Source organism: Lissotriton vulgaris, chromosome 2_1 (genome assembly GCF_964263255.1).
Source record: "Lissotriton vulgaris chromosome 2_1, aLisVul1.2, whole genome shotgun sequence".
Lineage (NCBI taxonomy): Eukaryota > Metazoa > Chordata > Amphibia > Caudata > Salamandridae > Lissotriton > Lissotriton vulgaris.
In genome coordinates, this window is record NC_141687.1 from 1,177,738,128 (window position 1) to 1,177,752,536 (window position 14,409).

The window sequence follows — 14,409 nt, forward strand, 5'->3', positions numbered from 1 at the left end:
TTCAGGTGTGCATGCACACCTGTGCAATGTGACACACAGACATGCCCTTAGGGCATGTCTGTGTGCCACATGGCACACAAGTCCGGAATTGGGGTGCTAGAAGGTGTCAAAGTGACACCTCCTGCACCCTTGCAGGATTCGGTATTTACCGAATTGGTAAATACCGATTCGGTAATGCCCATTGATTCCTATGGGCTTCAATGCCCATAGGAATCAATGGGCATTACCGAATCGGTATTAACAGATTCGGTAAATACCGAATCTTAACGATTCGGTATTTACAGAATCTGTAATACCTACATCTCCCCCCTTCATATTTACTGACTTTTAAATACCGAATCAGTAAAATTCAGTATTTAAGAGTCGGTAAATATGAATTACCTACATCTGGCCCCTAGAGAGCTCACTCCAACTCTCCTGATGCATGCACATTCTCATTCTTATTTTACTTCAATACAGGGATCTTGACTCCATAATAGTGCCGCTAACAGCCATAACCAAAAACATCACTTAGTCATGATTTAATTAGCACTATCTCCAAGTAATGTCCAGCTTAGCTCTAGTCACAAATTATCAATAAGTGGATGCTTTCCTTGCATAATTGCTGATTGTAGTTATATGGAGGGCTGCTTACTTTTGAAAATAAAACAAAGCAGGAGGCAAAGTCAAGCCCCATACTGTGATCAGGCCTCCCATTTCCGGTGCTTAATTTGACAAGGTGGTTGCAGGTAGTGGCCACCAGCACTCGTTTTTGGGGACTAAAACACTACAACAGAGATAGGCAGAATATGTGTAAATAAAGAGGACTGGAAAATAGAGACAAGAGCAGAAAGCAGGGATGAAAAAGAACCTGCAAAAGTAAAATTAAGGCACAGGGAGTGTTTGGTGGTAGCGGACACAACTGTCAAGCCTGCATTCGGCAGCACTGTTAATGAGCTTTTGAGAAAAACTTTGAGCCCTGGCACATATTATTTGACAAATTAAGCACTGATTTCAGCTGCCTGCGTCCTCTGCTTTCAACAGAAGTCAATGGGGGAAATTCATTCTTCCGGTTATTTTAAACAAATCTCCCTCTTTACTCTTCTAAAATGTTGGCATTTTGCTCCACCGAAGGTTATCTATCCCGATCTGCCACTGCTCTCTGTGCTGCTGGTAGGGGCCCGACAATGCTGTCGCTGCCTATCTCAATCCAGACGTGCAGCTTAACCTGCAATTACAGTGCAGATGCTCTGCTGATGCCCCTCAAGCCTTTTTTATGCCCGCTCGCCCTATGTGCCCCCTGGGCAGTTTGATCAGTGTGATCTGCGGTAAGTCTCCAGAAGTGTAGAGATGGCGGGGCCAGGTATACCAGAAGTAGCAAGGTGGGCGAGGAGAGGGCTGGATGCAGGAGTAATGCTTGATAGGAGTAAGTAAAGGTGGCGAGGGAGGGATGGGTCCGTGTTTACTAGAAGCAGGGTAATGAATGATATGCCAGGAAGTGAGGGTGGTGAGGGAGGGCTGGATCTGGGTATACTGGAAGCAGGGTAATGAGAAATACCAGGAAGTGAGGGGGAGCTAGGGGAGACCAGGATATGGGTATGCTAGAAACAGGGTAATGAGTGTTGCCAGGAAGTGGGGGGGAGCGAGGGGAGGCCCGGATGTGGGTATGCTAGAAACAGGGTAATGAGTGTTGCCAGGAAGTGAGGGTGGCGAGGGCAGGCTGGGTCCGGGTATGATAGAAGCAGGGTAATGATATTTTCGGAATTAAGGGGGAGCAAGGGGAGTGCTGGGTATAGGTATGCTTGCAATGTGGTGCATGCACAATGCAAAGCTCCAAGTCATGTTTTAAAAGCCACGGATAAATACTGTGCATTCTTGCCCTTTCCCTGTGATACAGGGCAGTGCAGCAAAGTAACATGCTATGCTGCCCTGCACCACCATTCCCATAAATATGCCCCATAGCTCACAAACTTCATGGTATTTCTTCTTCATACACAATCACTTTTAGCATGGGCTACCTGCATTGGACCCACTGCAATTATACAGTAAAGGAGGACAACATAATGTTGGAGGTATGACTAAATTATGAAGCAAAAAAAGAGTGCAGGGTTATATAGTACATTTTCTGATACTTTATTAATTTGACATTTTTACACATACTAACAGTCTCTGGAAAGCTTTCACCTCATTAATCCCAGTGTAACATGCCAATGCAGCGGTGAGAAAGGTGACCAGTCAACCTTTGCACAGGGCCTTCCATTCCACACCATCCTTGGTTTCAGAGAGTACAAACAAAATAAAAATTGCATCCCTGAAAGCCTGAAACCATTAGTGCACATTATAAACACCTTTTGTTCCTCAACTGCTGGATGTGAATGGGGCTTTAGTGTAATGAATGATGTGCTCACACCACTGCAGAACAGAATATCAATAAATCGTCTGTCTTCTATAATGTCCATAAACATCGTGGGGCCCCCTGTCATAGAATTTAAACCTGAATTTTATGATCAGAAATGGTTGGAAAAAGGAGGAGAAGTGCCAATGAAAGAAACTGCATGGCTCGGAGACAAATGGCTTATGATTCCACTTATAAGCGTATTTGGAATATTCTGTGAATGGAAAAATGTCCCACATTGTAAATGAATTAAATATAAACAACTTGTATATTAAACCTCAAATAAACATGTGTATCGATTGTTTGAATTAAATAACATTATAAGCTGTAACTGGTCAGTGAAATGTCAAATGCACTAAAAATTGGTATGTTTTGCTATTTTTAGCCACACCTCCGACTCCGCCCACTAATCCAATCCTCTGCTTATTCCCGCCCCCTGAGTGTCCGCCCACAGTTCCCCTACTTTCTTGTCCCCACTTCGACCACTGCTTAGCGGACAAGTGACCACTGACTAGGGCCTCCCTAGAAATCTAGTCCTGAAGAAAGCCACTATAACTCAAAAAGCACACATATTTGGCTGAAACATGTCGACCTAACACTAGGATGAGAGAGACCATTATTATCTCACTTCACGACCACCATCACCCTTTTAATTCTACCCAATGCATTCACAATTAAAATCTCCTAAGGGACGGATCACCTTGAGGCAGCTTTAATTCACCTACAAATTCATGTAATCATGAAAATGAAACACTCTCTTGCACCTATATGGGGCAAAATCATAAACAGCTCCCTAAAAAACGGAGTAGTCCCTGACTGCCTAAAAATTGGGCAAGTTACCCCCCTGCTGAAAAAAAAGGTCTTGACTCAACAGACCTGAACAACTTCAGACCAATATCTAACCTCCCTCTACTAGCCAAAACATTGGAACGATGTGTACTCCTGCAACTGACTCATCATCTGGACAACATCAATCTCCTAGACCCCCTCCAGTCTGGCTTCAGACAAGGATGTAGCACAGAAACAGCGATGCTGAACATCATAGACGATGTCCACGGATCTCTGGATTCAGGCAAATGCTGCCTCCACATTCTCCTTGACTTTTCTGCAGCATTCAATACGGTGGATCACAAACTCCTCACCAAGGCTCTTCAAGAAAGAGCAGGCCTCGGCGAAGTAGTTCTCAAATGGTTCTCCTCATTCATACACAACCGAACACAAATAATAAAAATCAAGAATTTCACCTCCGAAATCCAACAGGTCAATAAGGGCGTCCCCCAAGGTTCGGTGCTCTCGCCCCAGCTCTTTAACATCTATATGGAACCACTCTCCAAGCTACTCAGAAAAGCCAACATCCGCTTTCACCTCTACGCGGACGATACACAAATCTATCTGGAAACTTCCTCTCTCACTGACATACATAGACTAAATGCTGTCCTGAAAGATGTCCAACAATGGCTGACAAGCAATCACTTGAAACTGAATCCAGACAAAACTGAGACACTCCTCATCTCGAACAAGGAAGACAACCCGCAAATCTTCGAATGGCTAAAAGCTATTGATGCGCTTAAAGGAAATCTTACTCTAGCCGACTCTGTTAAATCTCTTGGCATCATCATAGACCCCAAACTAAACATGGTAAAACACATCAAGAATGCAGCCAAAGGTGCTTTCTTTAACCTCAGACTGTTGAACAAGATCAAACCCTACATTCCTAACAAGGATCTCAAACTGGCCACTCAATCTCTGGTACTGTCAAGGCTAGACTATGGGAACGCAATCCTAACAGGCATCCCAAAATCGAACTTGGCACCGATCAAAACAACACTACATGCTGCAGCTAGAATGATTACCGGCATCAAAAAATCGGATCACATCTCCCCAGCACTCAAGGAACTCAAATGGCTCACAGTAGAAATGCGTAGTAACTTCAGAACGGCCTGCCTAACACACAAAGCCCTCTATACCGGCAAACCCGAATACCTGGCAAATAAACTCAAAAAAGCAGGCCAAGCCAGGAATCTGAGAAGCTCTAACTCCTTCCTGCTCATCCTACCCAAAACCAGAAAGAAAAGAACAGCGGACTGCTCCTTCACTGGAAACGCCCCCAAAATCTGGAACTCCATCCCCCCGCACATCACAACTATTCCCTCTTTTGTGGAATTCAAAAGGCAACTCAAATCCTTGTTCCTGATCCGCTCCCTTGGCCGTTGAAAACCGGGGTCAGCAAGCAACCCCTGAACTATGTGACTACAGTGAATCCCATAATCCAAAGAAGCTCGGCAACTCACCCATGTTCCGCTTACAATGTCACCCTTTGAATGCTTATACCTCAATCAATCAATCACAGACATTTATATAGCGCACTACTTACCCGGAAGGTCTCAAGGCGCTGAACCTTACCTTACATATGGTATGTTCATGTTTATGTTATGCATATGTTTATACAGATTTTTGTCATTCTATTACTGTAAAGCGCTCTGCTACCTCCGGGTCTTGACAGCGCTATAGAAAACTTCCTAAATAAATAAAATAAATAAATGATTTCACACACAAAAAACAGCTCCATTGTAATCAGGTGCCTCAGCACACCCGAGATGAATGAGACATCATGGGTGGGGACCCAATGTTGAAGCATGCCAGCAACTAGGTTGGTGGGTGAAGGTTCAATTAAAAAACCTAACGGTGTTTCTGGATACATGAGTAGAAGGCATTTGTACCGTTACTTTTGACTGGTGGTGTTTAATTAAACAGCAGGTTCCTATTATCAAAAAAGAGAACAGTGATGAGCTTGTTTTGATTTGAATAAATGACTGCACCACAGTATTAAGATTGTGTGTGAATCCCGTGCACCGATTGAATGTCCATGACAAGCTAGTATCATTCTGAACGAGAACCGCTACACTGGATGAAAGAGCTATTAACCTTCTTAAAGAACATCACTGTACCGAATGAGTAACATGAAAGTATCATTCTGCATGAAAAACAATGTACTGCCTGATTGACCCACAACATGTTACTAACATTCTGAATGAATTCTACTGTGCAGAAGCAATGACAGCAACACGCTATTATCAGTTAGAGTGATACCACTGTACTGAATGAATGACTATGGCTATCACCCTACTAAATGAAGAGATAAAACATGTAGGGATTGTTCTTAATTTTACATAGAGGTACACGAGGAAAATGGGTTCATATGGAACAGCTACATAATCACCCGTGCGCTTATGTTGTTATGCAGGAGATGTAAGTGATCAAAGTGCCAATGAGCTCATTGACGCTCAATGAAGTGATACAGGAAACTGGTTGGGCAACTAATGAGGGCGCGTGCTTCACATTCTGCGCACAGGCGATGGGTCGGCATTAGAGAAATAGCAAAGCACAAGCGCATTTGTTGCCATGCAAAGCAATATTGTCTCGACTTTGACAAATGTAAACCTGGTATGTTCATTATCTCAAGCAGAGAGGCCGGGGGGATCTCACTGCATGGGCTGACTTGTTTAAGGGAGAGCGGTGAAGGGAGAGCGGTGCCTAGGAGGGTGGTGTAGAGCATTCAGTGATGAAGCACTGTCCTGGAGCATAAATGTCCTGGCATGCTTTTTATTCCGCTCAGGGATCCGGCCATGTTCTTTTTCAATGGTGTATATAGCCCGAGGGATCGTCTATAAATGTCTTGGAGCGCGCTCTAGAGCACCTTGTGGGACACTGGCCGATGGATATGGATACGTCAGTGAGTGCCATGCCCTAATGTTGTCGAACAGTGACGTATGGAGGGCGCCGGCACCCCCATGTGCTTTTGAATCCGACCCGCTCCTGTTGTGAGAACAGTCAAGGTGACAAAGCCCACGTTCAGCCACTAAACCCCAAACAAAACCCTCTCGCATTTTTCGTAGCCCCGCTTCTACAAATGCTCGACTGCGCCGAACGGCTGAAAGAAATTCCTTTAATTCCCCAAGGTGGGCAGAAAAAAAGCCAACACATCTGCATAGCTGTACTGAGAGTTAACCCTTTGCCTGGTTGCTTCTTACGCAAGGTTTCTTTTACACACAGTTTTGAAGCATGCAGGGCTTTACATTTGCGTAAAAGAGGAAAGTATAATGGCCCGTCCTTAATCTATCTACGCCCATTTCAAAATGTTCTAAATGCAATTTGGACCCAAATATTGGATTGCAATCTTCAAAAGGTCCCTTTAATACAGCTTATCTTCCCCTTTTTCAGTTACGGTGTTCTGGTCCAACTTCCTGCATCGGACCAGCCCCGGGAGAGAGGCAGCCTCCGGCGAGAGAGAACAATGGTGCCGCTTCACACTGGAGCTTCCACTTACCCGCAGGTTTCTCTCAGCCGGGTCCTCCGATGAATGAGATTTTTCCACAGAGGCTGCTAAAAGCGAGTTCCCTTCAGTTTTGCGAGGAGCCGCGGATACAGATCAGAGGTTCCGTTTAAAAAGGAATCCCCGGACGCCAGCCACCCCTCTCCTCGTCAGTTTCCGACTCCTCGTATGTGCTCACGACGTCTGCCATTGCTGATGTTAATCTGCCCCGGCGGAGCAGCCAGCCGCCCTGCCTCGCCAGTTCCCGGTGTGTCCCTCCATGCTGACCATTTCACGCTCGATTTGCACGGTGGAGAAATCATCCTCGCACTCTCGCTCTCTCGCTCTCTCTAAACCCCACAGGAGGAGCTTAGCAGGAGCCAAGAGAAACAGAGCTGGAGTGCATGGAAGGCTGGCAGGGATGCCAGTCAGAGAGGCCGCTGCAGCAGCGGGCGAACTCTACCGCTACAGGCAGCCTCTCCCTGTATAAGAGCGTCTTTAACAACGGAGCTAATTTTGTAGGTGTATCTGGTAGTTCGGACCGGACTACTTCTATTGGAGTAGGGTCAAGGCAGGGTTGCATGTGCTGGATCCAAAATGAGGTGACAAAGAACGACGGGCTGGAGTGCTACCCTGATCGGCTTCGGCTGCCAGTGGTTAGGCTCATTGCAAGATTTACTTCTATCACCCTTTGGGTGTTTGCTGTTTAGGTGTATGTTATATGTTAGGTGGTGTTTCGTGCAACAAGCAGAAACGTACATAGGTACAGACATCCATATACACCCTGAGAAAATACAGATGCATGTGCATGGCTATTTAAGACCACGATCTTATTACACACACAAGAGCACATGGAGCTAGAGGAGGCTGCTGCTTAGTTGCATGAATGGATTGCTGGCTCAGTGGCTGTAGAAAAGGTTAAATAAATGGATGGATGAATGGTTGTGGGTGCATACAATGGTTAACGAGTGGATGGAATGGTGTGATTGCATGCATGGATGTAGGTATGGGGTGAATGAATGAATGTGATTGGGTGTGGGTGTGGGTTGATGAATGACTGCTTGGGTGTAGGAGATTGATAGGTTATGTACGTGTGTAAAGGGGTTCATGAATGTCTGGATGGAAACTATGTGGGCGACTGTGAATAGGATGGATGGCAATATGACGGTTGGTGAATAGATGAGTGCATATATGAGGACCGAAGGATGCAAGGATTAAGTAATTTTATTAAATCAACATATCATTTTACACTGCAAACCACACACATGCTTACCAGCTGACTCTCTTTGCACTCTCTGGACCTCATTTCACGCTTTATTGCCTAAGGACTGACTGCATGGACTGTCAGCCTTAGCACTTGTGCCATTTCTACTCTAGTGACTTTTTTTTAAAAAAAGACTAAAATTACACAGTATACTAACGAGTCGCCCCTACAAGTTTAGGGAGGACGAGCACTGTGGAAACATTTCTTTTAGCTATACCTTTACCCTTTGTAAAATGAAATACATTGGCACGACGACTTTTGGGCAAATAGGCCAATCCAATTAACAACCGAAAGGTGTGCCCACTTTTTCTTGGTGAGGGCCCAATAATCCAGCAAATCTACCCAAACCCCAAAAGAAGGGTGTCAAGCAAAACAAGGTAGAAACACACTGCTATCCTATGGGGATCAACTATGAGCAAGATGGAACAAACACTCAGAATCCAAATAACCACAGATTCAAGAAAAACCTCAAAACACAAGAGTTCTCGAGAAAGCCTTGGATCAGGCGGATGATTAGAGAAATGCCCCTTTATATCTAGGAATCAAGGAGCCCACTGAGCAAGCACGCCATAGACAAACAGAAACAACTTAATAATCCTTCAAGCTTGTGAGATCTGGGTGTCTCTAGTTGGCAATGGTATTCACCCTTGTCCAAATAGGGACCCTTACTTCTAAGTCAGGATAAGGGGATTACACTCCTTAATAACCCCTGCTCACCCCCTTGGTAGCTTGGCACGAGCAGACAGGCTGATCTCAGAGGTAGTGTGTTAAGCATTTCTGAATATACACAGTAATACAGTGAAAACACTATAGATGGACACAACTCAGGTTTTATAAAAATAAGTATTCTTTATATAGACTTAAACACAAGACCACAAACAACAAAAATCCACAATACTACACTTAAGATTGTTTAGAAGATAATTAAAGTCTTTTAGCTCAAGTTGTTGGTAAATGCAACAAAGTTCTCAACAAAGTACTTGGATGCGTAACGCAAAGTGAACAAAAGGCTTACAAAAGGGGAGATGCATCGGTTCCGTGACCCTGGGGAACGGTTGCGTCCTGCCTTAATGCTTGCGCAGAGTAGGGGACTCGTTGGAGCCTTACCGGTGCAGAGGTGATTCGTAGATTCTCGACCTGCGGGCCCATTGAGGTGCACAAGATGGCACCTTGATGCGATGCGACGATCCGGTTGCGATGCAAGAAGATGGCGCCCTGGCAGCCTTGCAACGACTCTGTACTTTGGAACCGCGACACGCTTCTCCGGTGATGCGATGGCGATTCTCATGATGGCGTCACAGTTCTCTAGTGATGCGACAGCAGGCAGCTTCGATGAACACACGCTTCCAGGGAGATGCGGTGAAGGCTCGCTTCTCCGGCGTTACGATGATTTCAGCTGTGGCGGCGACGCGCTTCTTCCCGATGCGTCACGCTTCCAGAGGCACGCAAGTGTCTGGAGTCAGAATTCCCAGCAAGTAAATTCAGGGGGAGCTGGAGGTGAAGTCTTTTGCCCTGAGACTTCACCAGGAGGCAAGCACAGTTCAAGGCCTTGGAGAATATTCTGTAGATGAAAGTCCTTACAAAGTTCCTTCTCCATTCCCTTGTCAATGAAGCAGCCACTGCAGGCCAACCCAGCAAACAGCACACTGGCAGAGGGGCAGTCCAAACTGTGGCACTGATTAGCAGTGGCACAGTGCCCAAAGCATAAATCCAGCAAAAACATATCAAAACAGAGGAGGCAATCCGTCAAAAATGGAAGGGAGACTCACGCCAATGATGCCAGGTCTAACACGTGTCCCCTCCAGCTGAAATGTGGGGAGAACTTCTCTTCCCCTAGGGAGTTCTCTTCACTTCTGTACCAGGGCGGTGTTCCACCGTAAAGCCATACCCTGTAGGAAAGTGTAAAATTGAGACAAACATTCTCTCACCAACACACCCATGCACACACTCACACTCATACAGCGGTTTCCACATGCACTCTTGAACTGATACACACAGTGAATCAACCACTCAAACATCTATGCACAGACTCGCACACCTCTCACCCACCCACACACACACCCAGTCACCCATACAAATACTCAGGCAACCTATTGATAACCCATATAGACACTCATGTAGCTATTGACCAATCCATGCAGCAGCTTATACAACAAGAAAGACTGATACAGACATTGACACAGTTTAGTTTCTAACCCATGCATTCAGTAAAACACGATGAATCACTCACTTATACAGTCAGTCACGCACCTACTAAATCCTCCATCCAGACACTTACACACCCACTCATTCTTCAATACACATTGGCATATAAATAAAACATATTTAAACTTTAAAGAAACGCACAGTCACTGGATGATGTAATCAGTGATGTCATTTGAGATGTCATCAGTGATGTCAATGACCATGTCATGAATGATGTAATATGCGACGTCATCAGCAGTGCATTGCGGGGGTGCGAGTTATAGTTAGCTGAACTTACGATAACGGGGGAATTTCTATGGTTTTGTACGAGAGAAATGTCCAACTAACTATAACGTCCCTGACACCTATGTTTTTTTCAGTGAATATATATATATATATCAATCAATCAAATAATTTGTAAAGCGCACTACATACCCGCAAGGGTTTCAAGGCGCTGAGGGTGGGAAGCGAGGGGGGTGCTGTTGCTACTGGTCGAACAGCCAGGTCTTGAGTTGTCTCCTGAAGGTTAGAAGGTCTTCGGTTTGTCGTAGAATGAGGGGGAGGGTGTTCCAGGTCTTGGCGGCGAGGTGGGAGAAGGATTGCCTCCGGCTGTGGTTCTGCGGATGCGTGGGACGGTAGCCAGGGAGAGGTTTGCGGAGCAGAGTTACCTGTTGGGTACGTAGAAAGAGAGTCAACTGTTGAGATAGGCTGGGCCTGTCTTGTGGAGTGCCTTATGTGCATGGATCAGGAGCTTGAAGGAGATTCTTTTGTCGACAGGGAGCCAGTGCAGGTTCCTCAGGTGGGGGTGATGTTGTCGCGGCGCGGGAAACCGAGGATCAGGCGTGCAGAGGCATTCTGGATTCTTTGCAGTCTGTTAATGAGCTTGGTTGGGGCTCCGGTGGAGAGGGCGTTTCCGCTGTCAAGTCTGCTGCTGACTAATGCCTGGGTGACTGTTTTCCTTGTGTCTGTCGGGATCCATCTATAGATTTTGCGGAGCATACGGAGGGTGTTGAAGCAGGTGGAGGAGACAGCGTTGACTTGTTTGGTCATGGTGAGTTTCGAGTCGAGGATGACTCCCATGTTGCGTGCGTGGTTGGTGGGTGCGGGGGGTGTCCCCAGCGACGCGGGTCACTATGAGTAGTCATATGCTGAGGGGTTGGGCACGGTAAGCCGCCGTATATTCTGAAACTGAAGACATAGATACAGTCATCAGTCATAAGGATGCGAAAATGCCACTGCATTCTATAACGTCCTCGGGATGAGGTACTTACAAGTATAATGTAGCGGTGAATATTCAAGTTAGTCCCGGTGCCCTTCGGTGATAGTAAACGACCTTTGACCGGTGATCAGTAGAGAGTGAGTGGCGGCGTCTAACGTTGTGCATAAACGGTGGGCGTGGTGGGTAGAAGAAGGACTATTCAGATGGCTTCTATGTCTTCAGTATCAGATTATCCGGCGGCTTACCGTTCACCTCGTGAGTGTTGACCTCTTTTTTCAACGTCCTCGTTTTTTAATATTCACTATATGATGCACCGTGTTCGTTTATGTAAGCTTTTTTCACTGCACAAAAAATCCCACACATTGGAATACACGATATGAGATCGCTAGCACTTTTTCACTATGCATGCACTGATTGGGACTTTTTTCTGCCACGCGATTACGCTGATGTTTAGAGCACACGTTGGATCCTGCAATAGTCATCTTTTATATCATTCACCTCCGCATGAGTCATCCTATTCCCGTCGCGTTTCACCACTGAGTCGATCGATTCGATACACGCATGTGGACACGTTCACCTTCTTTAGTGAGACACATGCTTTTCACGTATTCTAAGTCACATTGATTTTACCAGACCTTAGATGCAGCAAGATGCTCCTTTATTAAGACCTTTTCATTTATTTTTGCTTGTAGAGTTATCCCCTGACGAAGGGCATAGTTAATGCCCGAAATGCATTGGGAAAATGATTTGTGGTGAATAATGCATTTAAGAAAACACACTTGATTTTGACAGTGATAAAAGAAAAAAATTGGAACAAGATTGATCATGATGAGAATGATCAATAAATAACTTTGATTGAAGAATTTTGGATGAACTTTTGATTAAAAATTATATTGGATTGCAAACATTTTGTTTCTTCACAGGTGTGCACAGAGGGACAACCCCTATCCAGAGGTTGCTTTGCATTTGTTCATGTTTACTACGTTGTTAGGAACAGACAGCGAAACCTCTGTAGCACGCTACAACTGAATAGCATTTCAATCTTGGACTACAGGGCTCTGCGAGTCCTATCTCCCATTGTTTAGATTGGTAGGACTACCATAGTATACTTCCCACATAGCACCACCCCTCAGAGCCCAAGTGTAATGTGGTCAAAGGCATTTGCCATCTTGAAAATGACAACAATGGGTAGAGCTGGCCCCAGGAACGTTGACCCCATTACTTAGAGCTTTCTCAGGAGTCATACCCACCCACTAGATTGTGCTGGGTATAAATGTGGCACCTTCAGTCACTCTATTGAGAAACACTCCTGGACCTGAGGATGATTAGAAGATGACTGGATCTGCTATCTGTGACCTGAAAGGAGCTCTGAAGGACAGTACCAGTGCCATCCTGTATCCAGGACAAAGAAGCGGACTCCAATGGTCATAAGACTAACCTTCAAATCTTTGTCATTTTGTTTAATAAGTTTACTCTACGTTTTTTATTCGACTTGGGATTTTTATTGTTTTGCATTTTTATTACTGTTTTTGTACTGCATAAATACTTTGCACATAGCTCTAGGTTAAGCCTGTCACATATGTGCCATAGCTACCAGGGAGTGGAGCTCAGGTTACTTTATCGACTTTGAGGGTTCACCATTACAAGGATTGTGACTATTACTTGAGTTGGGTAAACACCACCCTGAACTAATACCCTATTTTCTTACAATACTTTCATTAAAAATTGTACAGTCTGGAAACTTTCCAGTTCTTTGGCTAAAATGCCAAAGGACCACATCCAGTGGCCGAGGTATGTTGCCCGCTAACCCAAGGGAATTGCCATCTGGAGGTCCAAAAACTTTCCTTGGTTGCAGTTAAGGGATTAAAGGCAGAAACAGACTGCAGCAAGAAAGAATGGTTTCTGATATGTTCATTTGTATTGTGAGGTTTAGGAATGTCACTAAGAACATTTTGTTTATTCTTCTTTTTTCCCCCTCCAACCCTTGTTTGCTTGGTGCATGACGATGCAAGGTTCAAGTACTTTCACTTATTTCTAACTCTAGTTACTCTGGACAGGAGAATTAAAAAAAATAATACTGCATACTTGAAAACTCTGATGACATGCCGACCATTATCATTATTTCCCATTCTCATTTGAGAACTATGTGACTTTATACGTTTATCGGAGCCTACAGTAACTTTGTACAGAGTCAATAGAGACCTCCTGCGAAGAGGCGAAAATAAAAGCATCATGCACCTCCTGACCTTTCTTTGCACTAATAGGAATCACGGCAGGCAGACCAGAGAGGCAAATGATTAATGAAACAGCAAATAGAATGTATTCTTTCAATAAAGATCGAGAGCATTCCCCCCGGTTCCATTAATATAAAGACGTACCTATCAGGTCGATCCAGTCCATCCCCCAGCGGCGGCGCATATTTATCGCACTGCATTCTCCAATCAGTGGTGCGTTTTAAACATCAGCAGCCCTTCATCAGCCTTGCTGAATCAGGTCAGTAAAGGGCTGAATTGAAAGAATAGCTGTAAGGAGGTGAGACCCCTAGCACAGCATCTTTCACCTACCTCATGCAAGGGTCGGTGTAAGGGCTTGTTTTTACAGCTATAGACAAAGCGAAATTTAGCTAACCCGCTTCATTAAATGTAGCTAAATGTGATGCTTTAGACAGCAATATGGCAGTTTATTACTGCTTGATCCCTAGACATCTGCCTGAAATTGAAATGCTGATGAATTAGTTCTGCTTCTTAGTGCCGACTCAAACTAAACAAATATACCTAAATTAGGGCAACCTCTGTGGCACATGTAGCACTCACACATAGAAATCATGTATGTAGATGAAATGAGCACGTACTGCCTGAATTAAGTATGACAAGGAAGGGGTTTGGGTTCCACGCTGTACAAGACGGCGGCAGACCCATGACGCTCTGATGCGACACAAAGCTTATAACTCGTTAAAAACCACTTTCAGCATGTTTTTTGGCCTGCTCCTGACTTCCACAACGAGGCTGTGTGGTTGTTGTGCTTCCTCAAGCTTCCTTTATTTGCCGGTGCCGTGG

General features: G+C 45.0%; 1 protein-coding gene across 3 annotated transcripts in view; it reads right to left on the reverse strand.

The window, feature by feature from the left end:
- Positions 1–14,409, reverse strand: part of ARHGAP32 (Rho GTPase activating protein 32) — a 1,359,293-nt gene that overhangs the window by 808,026 nt on the left and 536,858 nt on the right. The window contains exon 1 of one of the 3 annotated variants that reach the window (XM_086956894.1): positions 6,702–6,716. The exons of the other annotated variants lie outside the window; for them this stretch is intronic. The gene's annotated coding sequence lies outside the window, so the exon portion shown is untranslated. Of the gene's footprint in view, positions 1–6,701; positions 6,717–14,409 lie in introns of those variants that run through there. 3 annotated transcript variants of the gene reach the window in all.